The following is a 14,746-nucleotide window of genomic DNA, read 5'->3' on the forward strand; positions in this document are numbered from 1 at the left end:
GTGTGGGGGTGGAGACGATGATGGGCAACGGCCTTCCTGAAGCTCTGTGATGACGTTGGGAGGAGGAAGAGATGCGGTGGCTTTCTTGTGGTTGTGGTGGAGGTTGAGACTGAGGTAGTGGAGGGAATGGTGTGGAGGAAGGCAAGGGAAATGATCTCTTTTCGTTGGTGTAGGAGGAGGTGGAGGAACAGTCTGGTGTGGAGGGAAGCGAAGGTAACAATTTCTCTTTGTTGGTGTGAGTTTGAGGAGCGGAGAGACGAACACGCCGCGGTGATCCTTGGCGGCAGCAGAAGGTGATGCACTTGTGGTAATCTGTTGTCTGGGTGCTTCCTCAGGGTCAGCAGGAGGGGTGGTTCGCCTCCTTCACACCTTTAGCTCATAGGCAGGCGTGAATTACAGCACCTCTACTTGTACTCGTAAACTACGGAGGAACCAATAAATACATGTAAATCATACTAGAAAATACTCTTAAACTAATAAAAAAACGCTGTAAATGTAGAAAAATACGAATTAAATATACGCAGGAGAGACAAGCAGTGAATATAGACAAGTATAATCATGACAGAAGGAAGGACTGTTGGAAGGGCGTGGTTTGTTTTATACATTGCATCACATCTCGAATCAATCTCCTCTCCGTCACTTGTCTGTTAGCACTGTCTTGAATCCACTTGTTGGCTGAGTTATTCCCTGAGGCGCTGTGTCCTTCTCTTCCTCCTCCTTCTCCTCCTAATGAGTGTTTGATTTCGTTAACTTTTTTCTCAGTTGAAGTGATCTTACATTATTCATGAGGCAAAATGGAGAGAGATTTTCCGTAGACTGCACTGCTGCGAGACATGGCGTGGGTAATGGATGTGTATTGCTCTCTCTCTCTCTCTCTCTCTCTCTCTCTCTCTCTCTCTCTCTCTCTCTCTCTCTCTCTCTCTCTCTCTCTCTCTCTCTCTCTCTCTCTCTCTCTCTCTCTCTCTCTCTCTCTTAATCGTTCATGTTTACTGTGTGTGTCTGTGTGTGTGTGTGTTTGCTTGAGTGTGCGCGCTTGCGTGTATGCAATAAGAGAGGTAGGGGGGGGCCTAAGGTTGCTTACAGAGGAATCTAATCTCGCACTACGCCTCCCTGGTTGCCGAGTGTGTGTGTGTGTGTGTGTGTGTGTGTGTGTGTGTGTGTGTGTGTGTGTGTGTGTGTGTGTGTGTGTGATGTTGTAGCCACTGTCGCCTTAGCAGCAAATAGAGCCTTCAGTGGCGTACTAGGGCTTATCTTAGTGGTGGTGAGCAGGTAGTGAGGGCCAGCGTGTCCTCAGCGTGGTGTGTGGGTGTGAATGTCGGGTATGTGTGGGTGGCAGTGAGGGAGAGGAGCGTCAAGGGCACCGTTGATTAGGAAAGATGCTGCCTGCCGGGGGTTTCATCCTTGAAGCACTTTTTCCCTCCGATAAATATTGCATGAGCATCACAGCCTCGCCACAGGTTGAGCTGGAAGTTTCACAGAGTTGGTCGTCTGTTTGTAAATCTTCCTACAGCTCGAAATAAATATTTGGGTAGCCGCTGAGTTTATGCACCGCGCCATGTGTGAAGTCCTGCACCGAGACTTTTTCCGTTTCCTGCTTCATATTTCTTGTGAATATTTTTCTGGCTCAAAGCAAACCTTACTTTTCCAATACATTACTGGGACCAGGACGCGCTGTGAACTGTGCGAGTGTGGGAGAAACACCACCACCACCACCACCACCACCACCACCACCACCACCACCACCACCACAGCCTCCTACGGGACTCGCCTCAACATGTCCTGCCTGCTTCAGTGCCGTCTCGCCGCCGCCTCTCTCGTGGCAGCGCCCGGCAGACTCCCCTGGGACGTCTCGCCCTTATATATCTGAGCCGCCGCCGTCCTTTCTTCAGAAGTTTCTCCAGCGGGTTTTGGTATTTCAAGACCCTTTGATATTTTCTGGTGAGAGACGCTGGTTCCTCCCTCCCCGATGGCTCTTGTTTGCCTCCTCCCTCAGCCCCTCCCTCTCACCCCCGTCCCCTCAGCTCCTGCCGTGTCTGCAGTGCCTCAGATCATCCCGTGCGCTTCTCTTCAGTTCATTTCCCCGTGTGCCTCTTCCCAGTTCATATTCTGTACTGGTGTCTGGTTCGCCTCTTTGATTCTCGCCGCCACCAGACAGCGGCATCGACTTCTGCAGGCTTCTTCACTTACTCCACAGCGGCTCTTTAATTCCCCAGCGATAGAATACCCTGCTGTGTGAGTTGTCTCTTGTGACGTGGCGGGGAGGACGCGGGTGGTGCGTGTTGAGGGTAAGATTTGCAGGACAGCACCGCGAGTTGGGGAGTGGTACAGAGTGACAGGTTTGTGGTGATGGTGCTGTTCTCAATAGTGGGGCTCGCTGGTGTATATGAGTAGTCAGTGTTGACTATCCGTCCATACAAATAGTGTTGCCTTTCCGTATATAGAGTAGTTAGCTGCCTTTCCGTCCGTTATATCCCGACTAGCATCGCAGACACAATTCAAAAGATGACACAGTGCCCGAATACAATGTGGGTTTGAGTGTTACTAAGAAAAATAAATAGCATCGTGATTGGTTAAACTCTTTGACTGCTAAGGCGCTTTTGAGGTTAATGAAATGGTGTGGTGCGAGTTTGGAGTGTAGTGTAGAAAGATGTCACTGCCGACAAAAGGAGTAAGGGAGTTGCTCAAACCTTAAAGTGCTTGTTGTTTTATTTATTCAATTTTGCTCTGATGGAAAGCGCTGTATACACATTATCAGTCAATGGGTTAATGTTTTATTTCCATTAGAGGTTAAAGATGTAAAATAATCATGAAATATTCAACACACACACACACACACACACACACACACACACACACACACACACACACACACACACACACACACACACACACACACACACACACACACACACACACACACACACACACACACACACACACACGCAAATGAGAGTATGATGCAGAGGGGAAAATTCTGCTACAAAAATATTCCAAATCCGCCATTATTAATTAGCTGTGGATGCTGCAAGGACCAATTACCTGCCTGTACCTCTCCACCTGTACCTGCACCTGCACTGTACCGGGGTCTCTGATTTGCTTGATGGCTTACTGTGTGTGTCATTGTTATAGAGGCAGCAAGAGTCATCCCCATCACCAACCATTATCTCCTTTCATTATTCTCTCGTTACCTACCACCCATCTTCATTGTCACTGTTTTCAGCCGCTACTCATCACTCATCATCACCCATCATTCATCATCACTATCATCACCCAGTACTCATCATCACCACCCATTACTACCCACCACCACCACTGATCGACCGACACAATCCTATCATCATTCACCACCACCATCACCACCTTTAAATATCCGTGTGTAGGTCTAACAAGCCCAGTAAGTACAAGGCACGTAGTACAAGCCTGTTTAATACACTCATTTAGGGAAGGTATTCAGTATATGTGCTTATATATTGCATTTATGTTCTCTATAGCCATTGTATGTGTGATATTGTGAGTGTTTTGAGGTTTGCTCTCACTCTAATCCCGTCTCACTTCCTCCTCACATCCCCACCAGTCTCTTTTCCAAGGCTAAGACCAATCTTGTCCTTGTGCTCTCTTCTCCTTTCCCTTCCTTCCCCTCGCCTCACCACTCCATCGCCCCAACCAGATCTCCGCCATCTCTTTCCTCCAGTCCCTCCTCCTCCTCCTCCTCTTGCAAGGCAGTCCTCAGGGGGATGCTTTTTTTTTTTTTTCTCTCTTTCTCTCTCTCTCTCCTTCATTGCAGCCTCTAAACCTGCCAAGGATGATGCGCAGTTTTGGTCATTTTTGCCTGGAGTCTTTGGTTTAACTTCAAGGACTCACAGGAAGGGAGGAAAGAGGCGGTTTTAGGGTGTTTCCTGAGTGCCCCGCCTTGTGCTGTCTTGCCTGAGTGGGTGGGTGGTTAGGTGGGAGAGTAAGTGAGTTGGTAGCTGACTGACTGACTGATTGACTGACTGATGGACTGCTTGACTGGCTGACTGACTTATGAGTGATAGATGACATGAATGACTGACTGAATGAATGAATGACTGAATTGGCTAGCTGGCTGATTGGATCCTAATTGGCTTATTGACTAAACTGACTAACTAACTAAATGATTACTCAAGAAACTAACTGACTGACCGCCTGACTGACTGCAAATGGCTTGTAATTTTCTCGTTCCATCCGCTGTTTCCCTCTCTTTCCTCATCCTCCTCCTCTTCCTCCTCCCCTTCCTCCTCCCCTTCCTCTTCCTATTGTTGCTTTTACCTTTTCTTTTTGTGTTTTGTTGTTCCTGTTTCCGTTCCACGTTTCTCTCCCGCTTTAATCTCTCTTTTTTTATCATTATTTTTACTCTTATTCCTTTTTATTTTTTGTGTTCCTCCTCGTTCCCCTCGTCCCTTTGCCTTCTTCTCCTCCTCCTCCTCCTCTTCCTCCTTCTTTTCCTCCCCCTCACCCTGTGCATCAAATCAAATCGCAGGAAGGGAAATCTAAAGGCCACACACACGCGCGCGCACACACACACACACACACACACACACACCACACACACACACACACACACACACACACACACACACACACACACACACACACTTGACCTGCTTCTCATTTCTTCCTTGCCTCACTGCCTCACTTGCTGTTGTCTCGTCTTGGTCACCCTTCTCTTGTTTGTCACTTGGGAGGAATTTTTTTTCGGGAGGAGTTGGCGTCTCGAGGGAACAGCGACTCGGGAACAGAAAACGGGAGCGAAGTGGAGGCAGGGGAAAATTAGGGAAAGACGAGGTCAGAAATATTCGCCGCGGGGAGCAGGAAATGAGGGAAAGTAGACGTGATGAGTGGAGGAAATTTCAGGGAGGCTTTCAGGGAACTATACAGTGGTGGTGGTGGTGGTGGTGGTGGTGGTGGTGGCGGTCCTCTGTCTTGTACTTTGCCCTGTATTTCTCGTCCTTTCCTCATTCTCGTCTTCCCTCGCCCTCGCCCACGTCCTTCTCGTCCTCCTCCTTATCTTCATTCTCGTACTCGTCCTTCTCCTTATGTTTGTCTTCCTCGTCCTCGTCCTTTCCCAGTCTTCCTCTTCTTCCTCATTCTCGCTGGTACGACTGCCAATCACCGCCACTGTGTTTGTCTCCCCGGGGCTGTGTACTGGCAGGCAGGCAGGCAGGCAGGCAGGCAGGCAGGCATTCTGGGGCTGTTCTTTGAGGGAAGGAAGCCTGCATCTCATACCCTGCTCGTATTTATTATGGTAATGATGATGTATATCTTCTGCCTAGTCAATTTGCATACACACAAAGTGGTATTGGCTGCGCATCGGGGAGCAACGGAAATTTTTGAGTAAAATGGTAAAATGAGAGTTGAACATGATTTATAAGTCACGCATGCCAAACGGTCATATTTTTTACCGTGTCCTCCCTGAGTTAAAGTTGTACAGTTTGATGCTCACCAACGCAAATGGGTTTTTGAATCTCGATATTTTTCTGCGTTAGTAGCATTGTACTTTTCCTGAGTATTAAAATGGTAACTGAAGACTATGAAGAATATGATCTGAATTACTCATTATCTACTACTACTACTACTACTACTACTACTACTACTACTACTACTACTACCATTACCACTTCCTTCTTAGTTTCCTTGTTTTGCGTCTAAAACCTTGCACCTTCTGTCCTAACCCATGTCCCCTCTCACCCACCTCCCCCACGCCACGCAGACTGGAGCAGCGAGGCAGTTCAGGGCTGAATTGTGTAATTCCTCCCTCACAAGCCCCGCACTAATGTTCCTGTCGTCTGTGAAAAGCTTCGAGTGATAATTCTCGCACAAAGCGTGACGTGTGAACGAAGGAAGCCCCGTGCCAGACAGCTTCTCTCACCAGCTTCCCTGTCACCCTCTACCCCAAACTTCCGCCCTCCTGTACCAGCCCAGATTGCCCACACTTCCTCGTTACCCTCTTCCCCAGATCTCCGCCTCCCTGTAACAGCCCAGATTGCTCACACTTCCCCACCACCCTCTACCCCAAACTTCCGCCCTCCTGTACCAGCCCAGATTACCCACACTTCCTCGTTACTCTCTTCCCAAATCTCCGCCTCTCTGTAGCAGCCCAGGATTGTCACACCCTCCCCGCCCATCCTCTACCCCAAACTTCCACCCTCCTGTAGCAGCCCAGATTGCTCACACCTCGCCACCCTCTACCCCCTAAACCTCGACCCTCACACCCACACCTTTCCTGTAGCACCTCAGCCCACACTACGCCACCATTTAGTCTTTGTATTAGTAAACAATGTCACTAAATAAATAGGATCAAGTTTTTCCTCACTGTCTTGGAGGAAAATAGCAAGGAAGTTATCTTATGTTATTATGCTGAAACGCTTTGAGCTTCCATTACCAGTGTCTTCAAAGGCCGCGGAGATGATTGGCTGTGTTCTCAAGTGTGCTTTTCTCATTGACGGTCGGGAATCCTTGTTAAACTTTCCCCCGAGGCGTAAAAACATGGAAACCCGCAATAACCTCTTTTTTTTTTATGTAGGTTTTGGCAAAGGGCAACAAAAGGCTGAAAAAACCCTGCTGAAGGTGTGAGTCCCTTAAAAGTACACTCAAAGACTATACAAAGTAATGAGAAGCGTCTTGAAGCCTCCCTCTTGATACAGTTGAAAACATACGAAAGGAGGAGATGCAATGAAACCTATTTGGATTAAGATTAGACGCCCAAACGTTGAAAAAATGCCGTTTCTGATTATCTTTTTACCTCACGACACACTCTCTCCCCAACACCCGCGTCTGTGTGTCCCGCCCTTCACAGTCTCGCCTCCATCACTGTGTTCGGAAGCTGAGATCGTGGTTCAGGTCGGCGTGCCCTTCCCTCGTATATCAGTAAGGATCTAAGTAATATTTTCACGTCTCTTTCCGGGGATATGTTTCTTTTATGGTCATTTTTTTATGGTTCAGCGTTCATCGTGGGCCCGTTTTTAAAGCTGTCCTCTCTCTCTTGTCTCTCTTGTTTGTTTCCTTCAGACTCGATTTTTGTTTGAGTGGTTGTGTGGTGTTTGCAGGAGTCTAGAGGGTCACTACTACTACTACTACTACTACTACTACTACTACTACTACTACTACTACTACTACTACTACTACTACCTCAACATTAGCTCTCTCCTGTTTTCTCATACCTCTTGTTTCTCTTTCTTCTTCCTTGTTTCTTTGACTGGTCTTAATGAGTTCTGTCTTCTCCCTCTTGCTGTTGTGTGTGAGTGTGTGCGCGCGATAATAACTACTACTACTACAACTACTACTACTGCTACTACTACTACTACAACTACTACTACTACTGTGGGAGGGCAGAAAAACAAGGTCGTGGTGAAGGCAGCAACGGAATTTCCTGTGATCCGTCATAAAAATAAATATACGTGTGACATTTTCTGTCCCACGGCCTTCGCCATAACCCTGAGAGAGAGAGAGAGAGAGAGAGAGAGAGAGAGAGAGAGAGAGAGAGAGAGAGAGAGAGAGAGAGAGAGAGAGAGAGAGAGAGAGAGAGAGAGAGAGAGAGAATTGGAAAGTCGTTTTATATTGAAAAGAAAGTATGAGCAAGAAGAATTAATAGACAAAGGAAGGGAAAAAGAAAAAAAGAGAAAGTGCAGGAAAGATAGATAAGAAGAGAAAGAGATGGAGACACAAGAAGAAAAAATGAACGAACGACAAAGAAAGAGAAAGAAAATGGAAGATTCATGATGATTGAAAGAATGCGAGAAAAGAATAAGAATTAGAAGATGAAGAGAGAGCGGAAGAAAGGGAGAGAGAGAAAAAACTGGAATTAGTGAAGGAAAGGAAAAAGGTAAAAAAGTTTGAGAGAGAGAGAGAGAGAGAGAGAGAGAGAGAGAGAGAGAGAGAGAGAGAGAGAGAGAGAGAGAGAGAGAGAGAGAGTAATAACAATTAGAGAATAAAGACAAAAGGAAGCAGAAAATGATGACGGAATTGAGATAGAGAGAGAAGGATAAGGGATGTTGAAAGAGAGAGAGAGAGAGAGAGAGAGAGAGAGAGAGAGAGAGAGAGAGAGAGAGAGAGAGAGAGAGAGAGAGAGAGAGAGAGAGAGAGAGACAAAACGAGAAGAGAAAATAGTAAGGGAAGAGCCGAGTGGGGGAAGAAGAGGAGGAGGAAGAGGAGGAGGAGGACGAGGAAGAAATTTAAATAGGATTACTTAGTCTAAACAAACGACAACAGACTTTGAGGTCCTCGCGTGACTGTTTTGGGACTTAATGTGACTACTTGCCGGAGAAATAGGACAGGAGGAAGAGGAAGACAAGAAGAACCAGAGAAGGAGGAGGAGGAGGAGGAGGAGGAGGAGGAGGAGGAAGACTAAGACGATGACGAAAATGAGAAATGAAATAAAACATAAAAGGTGGAATGAAAAACACCACCTGAAAGTAATGTGTGTGTGTGTGTGTGTGTGTGTGTGTGTGTGTGTGGATAATACCATCAGCATGAAAATACAGTCAATGAGTGGACGATTGGCGCTCATCCCGCTGTAATGGGAAGGGCTGGGCGTCACACACCCGCTGCGTCACTGGTGGGCGGGAGAGGGGCGATGGGCGAAGGGCGAGGGGAGAGGGGCGGGTCTCGTGTCCTGTGTCCGGCAAACGTGACCCTCGCAGTTAACCTCCTATACGTGAAATATCTCTACGGGTTCCTGTTTTAGCCAATCCCTGATCAGTATACTACGTGTTATTGCGCCTGTGGTTTGGGTCCACGGGCGAGACTGTGAGGTGGACACATGACTGGACAAAGAGGCAGGTGGACACAGGTCGACTAACAGAGACATATGATACATACATACATACATACATAGATAGATGTGTACATATATACATATTTACAGACAAATAGATTGACAGATGAGCAGACAGACAGACAGACAGCTAGTTAGACAATAACAAGCAGGTATGAATACTTACGTGTATACATATGTACACTCATACAGACAGACAGACAGAAAGGCAGAGAGAAAGACACATAGATAGACAGGCACACTGATAGACAAACAAGTGGACACAGATTCATACAAGCAGGTGGACGGACAGATGGACAGACAGGCACTCATACCGATAGACAGACATACAGACAGATAGACAGAAAGATACATATATACGTACACACATATAGAAAGGAAGACAGACTAATAGGGAGACAGACAGGCGGAAAGACACACAAACAAATAGACAGGCTCACAAACAGATAAGGATATAGACAGACATACAGACGGACATGCAGACAGTCAGACAGACAGACAAACATACATACAGACTAAATGAAGGTATGATTGTAGAGAGAGAGAGAGAGAGAGAGAGAGAGAGAGAGAGAGAGAGAGAGAGAGAGAGAGAGAGAGAGAGAGAGAGAGAGAGAGAGAGTTGTACTACATGAAAACTTCCGATTATCACCTTCCTTCCGTCACTCCCTCCTCCTCCTCCTCCTCCTCCTCCTCCAGCTCAGTCTCCTCTTCTTCTCCCCTCCAGTACCTTCCTCTTCCTCTCCTCACGGTCCTCTTAATGCATTCATCATCCCACTCCACTCCCTTCCCTCTTCACTGCTTCTTCCTCTTCCTTGTACTCCTCCCCACGCCCCCCTCTCTCTCTCTCTCTCTCTCTCTCTCTCTCTCTCTCTCTCTCTCTCTCTCTCTCTCTCTCTCTCTCTCTCTCTCATCTACCTACTTAACTTCTATTCTCATTCATTTCCTCCTTTTCTTCTCTCCTCCTCTTCCTCTTTCTTCTCCACTTTCCATATTTCATTAATTTCTGCTATCACATCATCACTATCTATATTACTCATCTTACATCTCATCTCCTCTCCTCATTCACTTCCTCCCTCATTCATTCTTTCCTAATTCACGTATTCTACATATCTTCTCTTCCTCCTTTCGCATTATTCCTTCTCGCATCATTCCCCCTTCTAATTCTACACTCTGCTCTTCCATTTTTATCACACTGTCTTCCTATCTCTGTCCCTCGCATCTCTTCTCTTCCTCTCTTTACATCCAACTTTCTCTCTCTCTCTTCAGGTATTAAAAGTGAGCTTGAATGTTGCTGGTGGAATAAAGGACAGGTATGGGAAAGGTTAGGAAGGCTGGCATGGGTGAGGGAGAGGCTGAGGAGCAGGAAGAGGTGGCGTGTGAAGTGCTGAGGTGGTGGTGGTACTCGCTGGCTCTCCTTGTGTGGGTCTATTGTATTGTATTGGGTTAGGTTAATCTGATCTGACGTGACTTGTTCTCACCTCAGCTTTCGTTGAAATAGTGTAACTTAACTTGTCTGGTCTGTCCGTTTGTCTGTTTGTCTGTCTGTCTGTCTGTATATATGTCTGTCTGTCTGTGTGTCTGTCTGTCTGTCTGTCTGTCTGTCTGTCTGTCTGTCTGTCTGTCTGTCTGTCTGTCTGTCTGTCTGTCTGTCTGTCTCTCTCTCTCTCTCTCTCTCTCTCTGTAATGAAAGTGAAAAAATAACTATGAAATTGTAAAGTATTAGAGAGAGAGAGAGAGAGAGAGAGAGAGAGAGAGAGAGAGAGAGAGAGAGAGAGAGAGAGAGAGAGAGAGAGAGAGAGAGAGAGAGAAAGTGACTCTATCAGTTCACCACAAACGGAGCGAGATGGGAAGGGGAGTGACAAATTAAATTAGATTAATATAAATTGAATTTTTAAGGAAAATAATTGAGGAGAGGAATGAAGAGAGAGAGAGAGAGAGAGAGAGAGAGAGAGAGAGAGAGAGAGAGAGAGAGAGAGAGAGAGAGAGAGAGAGAGAGAGAGAGAGAGAGAGAAAATGGGATGAAATGATGATGGAAAAGGTAGAGGTTGAAGCAAATGAAGACGAGAGAAAGTGGAGGAAGAAGAAGAGGAGGAGAAGGAGGAGGAGGAGGAGGAGGAGGAGGAGGAGGAAGAGGAGGAGGAGGAGAGCAAATAGAAGGAAGTGAAGCAGTGGCTGGGAGAGCATTGAAGAGATTGCATTGGGAGGAAGAAAAATGTTTGGATGAAATCTGAAGAAGAATGAGAAGAAAAAAAAAAATGCATTCAGAGAGAGAGAGAGAGAGAGAGAGAGAGAGAGAGAGAGAGAGAGAGAGAGAGAGAGAGAGAGAGAGAGAGAGAGAGAATCCTGAGGTAAAGTCTTTAGGAAGGAGAGAAAGAGAAAAAATGAAAGTCAAATAAAGAGGAGGAATGAATTGCCGCGAGCCTTCACTTCCTATTCCTGAGGAGGAGGAGGAGGAGGAGGAGGAGGAGGAGGAGGAGGAGGAGGAGCAAAATGGGACTTAGATTCTTGAGTGAATGAGCAGGGGGAGAAAATAAAGGAAGAAAAAAAGAAAAAATATGAAAGGTGACATTAGGAGGGCAGGTAGAGAGAGAGAGAGAGAGAGAGAGAGAGAGAGAGAGAGAGAGAGAGAGAGAGAGAGAGAGAGAGAGAGAGAGAGAGAGAGAGAGAGAGAGACTGTCATAAGCTGTATCATCTGTTCTGAAGGAAGAGACATGGGAGGAAGAGGAGGAGGAGGAGGAGGAGGAGGAGGAGGAGGAAAAGTTAGGAAGAATAAGACGAAGAGGAAGAAGTGGAGGAGGAGATAGAGAAGGAAAGGTAGAAAGAGGAAGACGAAGAGGAGGAAAGACAGGAAGAAGAGGAGGAAGAGAAAAGGAGGAGGAGGAAGAGGAGGAGAAAGAGGTGAAGGGAAGGGAAAAGGAAAAGGCAAGGATTGTAAGACGAAGAGGAAGAGAAGGAGAAAGAGGAGGAGGAAGAGGAAAGACAGGAAGAAGAAGAGGATGAGGTGACGGAATAGAGACTAGGAGCAACGGAAAGGAGAGAAGAGGAAGATGAATAAAGAGGAAATGGCCCACCGATGATAGTGTGAGAGCGGCGGAAGGGAGTCAGACACACGTGCAGACAGGGAGGGAGAGAGAGAGAGAGAGAGAGAGAGAGAGAGAGAGAGAGAGGGGAGGAGCTGCAAAAAAAATTCCTGGCGGGCGACGAGGTGATGGAGGGACGGAAGGGGACGTGAATGGTGCGGGAATGGACTTTTGGCGGAGGTCAGAGTGATTGTCAGGCAGGAGGAGGAGGAGGAGGAGGAGGAGGAGGAGGAGGAGGAGGAGGAGGAGGAGGAAGGAGTAACATCAATACTCTTGGTCGTGAAATTGTGTGATATAATAGATCAGAGTTTTAATCAAATATCAGAGATGCGGGAGAGTATGCACGCAGGAGGAGGAACATAAGGAAGAGGAGGAGGAGGAGGAGGAGGAGGAGGAGAAGGAGGAGAAGGGAGACAAGGAGGAGGAAGGAGAAAAGGAGGAAGAAGAATAATATGATGGTGAAATGAAAAATGTGCAAGAAGGGAAAAATGCTTAAGATGAAGAAGATGAAGACGAAGGAGGGGAAGGAGGAGAAGGTAATGATGAAGAGGAAGAAAGAGAAGCAGAGAAGAGTGAGATTGTGAGGAGGCTGTTCGCAAGTCATTTTAAGCTTCAGTAAGAGAGATTTTCACACTTATGCTTCATTTTGCATCTCGAGGAAGAAAATATTTTGGTGCAGCTTGCCTCCATCCCAAGTGTGTGTCTGTGTGTGTGTGTGTGTGTGCGGCGCCTCTCTTGTTGCTGTGTGGCTCACTGAATAAACTGGCCTGACTGCGAGCGAGGCTCAGTTCAGGGTTGTGGACGTGTGTACCGTGCCTGAGTGTGGCGAGGCGAGGGGCGGCGAGGCGCTGCACAGCCTGTGTTTGTGCTGGGCCCGGCAGGCAGAGTGATGCTGATCCTTGCGCGGCCTGCAGGGAGGCGTGTGCTGGGTGGCAGGGTACGAGTCTCCCGCCATGGTGCTGGAATGTGAATAATTCTTACTCCAGGGAATGAATTGTTGTGTGCGAGGCGTGGGCTGCGTGGGGCACTCAGGGCCCTTGTAGCCTTGCTGTCGTGGCTGAGTCGCGCTACAGCAGCACAGTGGCTGGTGGAAAGCTGGTTTTCTTTACAATGCCAATCACTGAACTGTGAAAAAAAGACAGATTTTTAAGCATGAAAAACCAGCAAACAAGTTATTGTAATCCAGTCTGCTTTAAAATGTAATTTTGTGTAAATGTAATTTTGAATTACTGCGACGGATAAAGTATAGCAATAACTGAATGTTTGTTCAGCACTTTGGTAGAATATTTTGCAATTAAAACTGTAATGGGCCTTAAATACTGCAATTATTTTGAGTGGCCGAGGCAGCGGGAGGCGTGGGAAGGCTGGCTGTGGCTGGCGGCGGGTGGCTATGGCTGGCTGTGGCTGTTTGTGGCTGGCTGAAACAGGCTGTGGCTGGTCGTGTGGATCTGTGACTGGCTGTACCGTCGTGTGGCTGGCGTTAATGTGTGGGTTTCATTGGCTTGAAACCTTCCTCTAGAAAGAAGATAGGAAAAAAATATAGAAGTAGGCAGAGAGTCCCATAGTTTGCCAGTAAAAAGGATGAAATATTGAGAAAACTGGTTTAGTCTTGCATTAGGGAGATGGACAAAGTAGGGTTGAGAGAAAGTCTTGAGCTGTGAGGCTGCGGGAAGAGGGGAGGCATGCAGTTAGCAAGATCAGAAGAGCAGTTAGCGTGAAAATAGCGATGGAAACTGTGACTGGCTGGCTAACACTTCGCCCTCTCACCGGTGCCAGGAGAGCCAAGGAAAGATGCCCCGCGGGCAACAACCAATTACATAGTTCCGGCTCGTCGACACCCTCCAGTCTTCACATTGCTGATAAGTTCCGGGGATGATAATTTAATCAAGAAACACCAACACAGGAAGCCACAGCGGTGCACCATTATAAAGCCAATAAGCTGAGACAGGACGCGGCTCTGCTACCCAAGGGTCTCGCCGACACTGGAAAATTTTACGCCCTTCTTTCCTTTTCCCCTCCCTCCCCCTGCTGTGTTGTTGTCGCTTCAATAACATTACTCTCCCCATCACCAATTTTCATTTAGTATCGTAAACGTGGAGTATTTTTCATGATTACATTTTTTCTCTCTTTTTTTGAAGGTCAGGGAGAAGGGGGAAGGGAGAGGAGCAGTCAACACAGGGCGGGATCGTGTATTTGATTTGCGCGTCTCCCCTCCCTTGTTGATGCTCCGCGGATACTCGGCGGCGGGGAGTTGATTAAGCCTGGGATTTTGTGGGATTCCAGCAACATTTTATCACCGCGGATTGAGCCTTTATAAAAAACTCTATTCTCGTCCCTCTTTTACGTGCCGCGCAGCCATCTTTCTCGGCGTAACTTCCACGTTCGCACTGCAGGTGTATTGAGTGAGGCGGGAAGGGAACCTGATACCTTGTGTTGCAACTTTCCACTCGCTGCAGACAATACGCGCCTTGCTCTCATCTTCTCCAGTGTTATGAGCCTTGCGTCCTCCGCTGCTTTGCTCAGTGACGAGAGTGAGGCGAAGACACTCAGTACATTACACTCTTAACACCTCTTAACACTTCCTATCATTTCAAGGGAAGGGTATCGTCAGCTCACTTTCCTAACTAAATTAACATTGAAATTGACTCGGCAACTTACAGCTCCCCCTCCCAGCAGGGTTCGGGGCGTCATGGAAGTGTCATATAGCAGCAAACACTCTTTTTTTTTCATTCCCTGTATAAGCTGCTTTATAACTCGCACCACAGTAGAGAAAAGTCAATATAGAAGATAACATTCTCTCTTGGTGTGGAAGGGGGAAGGGGCGGGGCAGCGTCCGTCATCGCCTCACTGACTCTTAATTAACTTTTCACACCCT

The 14,746-nt window shown here is 47.2% G+C and overlaps 1 long non-coding RNA gene across 1 annotated transcript in view; it reads left to right on the forward strand.

Moving 5' to 3' along the window:
- The first annotated feature begins 994 nt into the window (after positions 1 to 994).
- Positions 995 to 14,746, forward strand: part of LOC135106298 (uncharacterized) — a 69,734-nt gene continuing 55,982 nt past the window's right edge. Inside the window, exon 1 of the long non-coding RNA XR_010271252.1 lies at positions 995 to 2,232. This is a non-coding gene — a long non-coding RNA (uncharacterized LOC135106298). The remainder of the gene's footprint in view (positions 2,233 to 14,746) is intronic.

Source organism: Scylla paramamosain, chromosome 13 (assembly GCF_035594125.1).
Source record: "Scylla paramamosain isolate STU-SP2022 chromosome 13, ASM3559412v1, whole genome shotgun sequence".
Taxonomy (NCBI): Eukaryota; Metazoa; Arthropoda; class Malacostraca; order Decapoda; family Portunidae; genus Scylla; species Scylla paramamosain.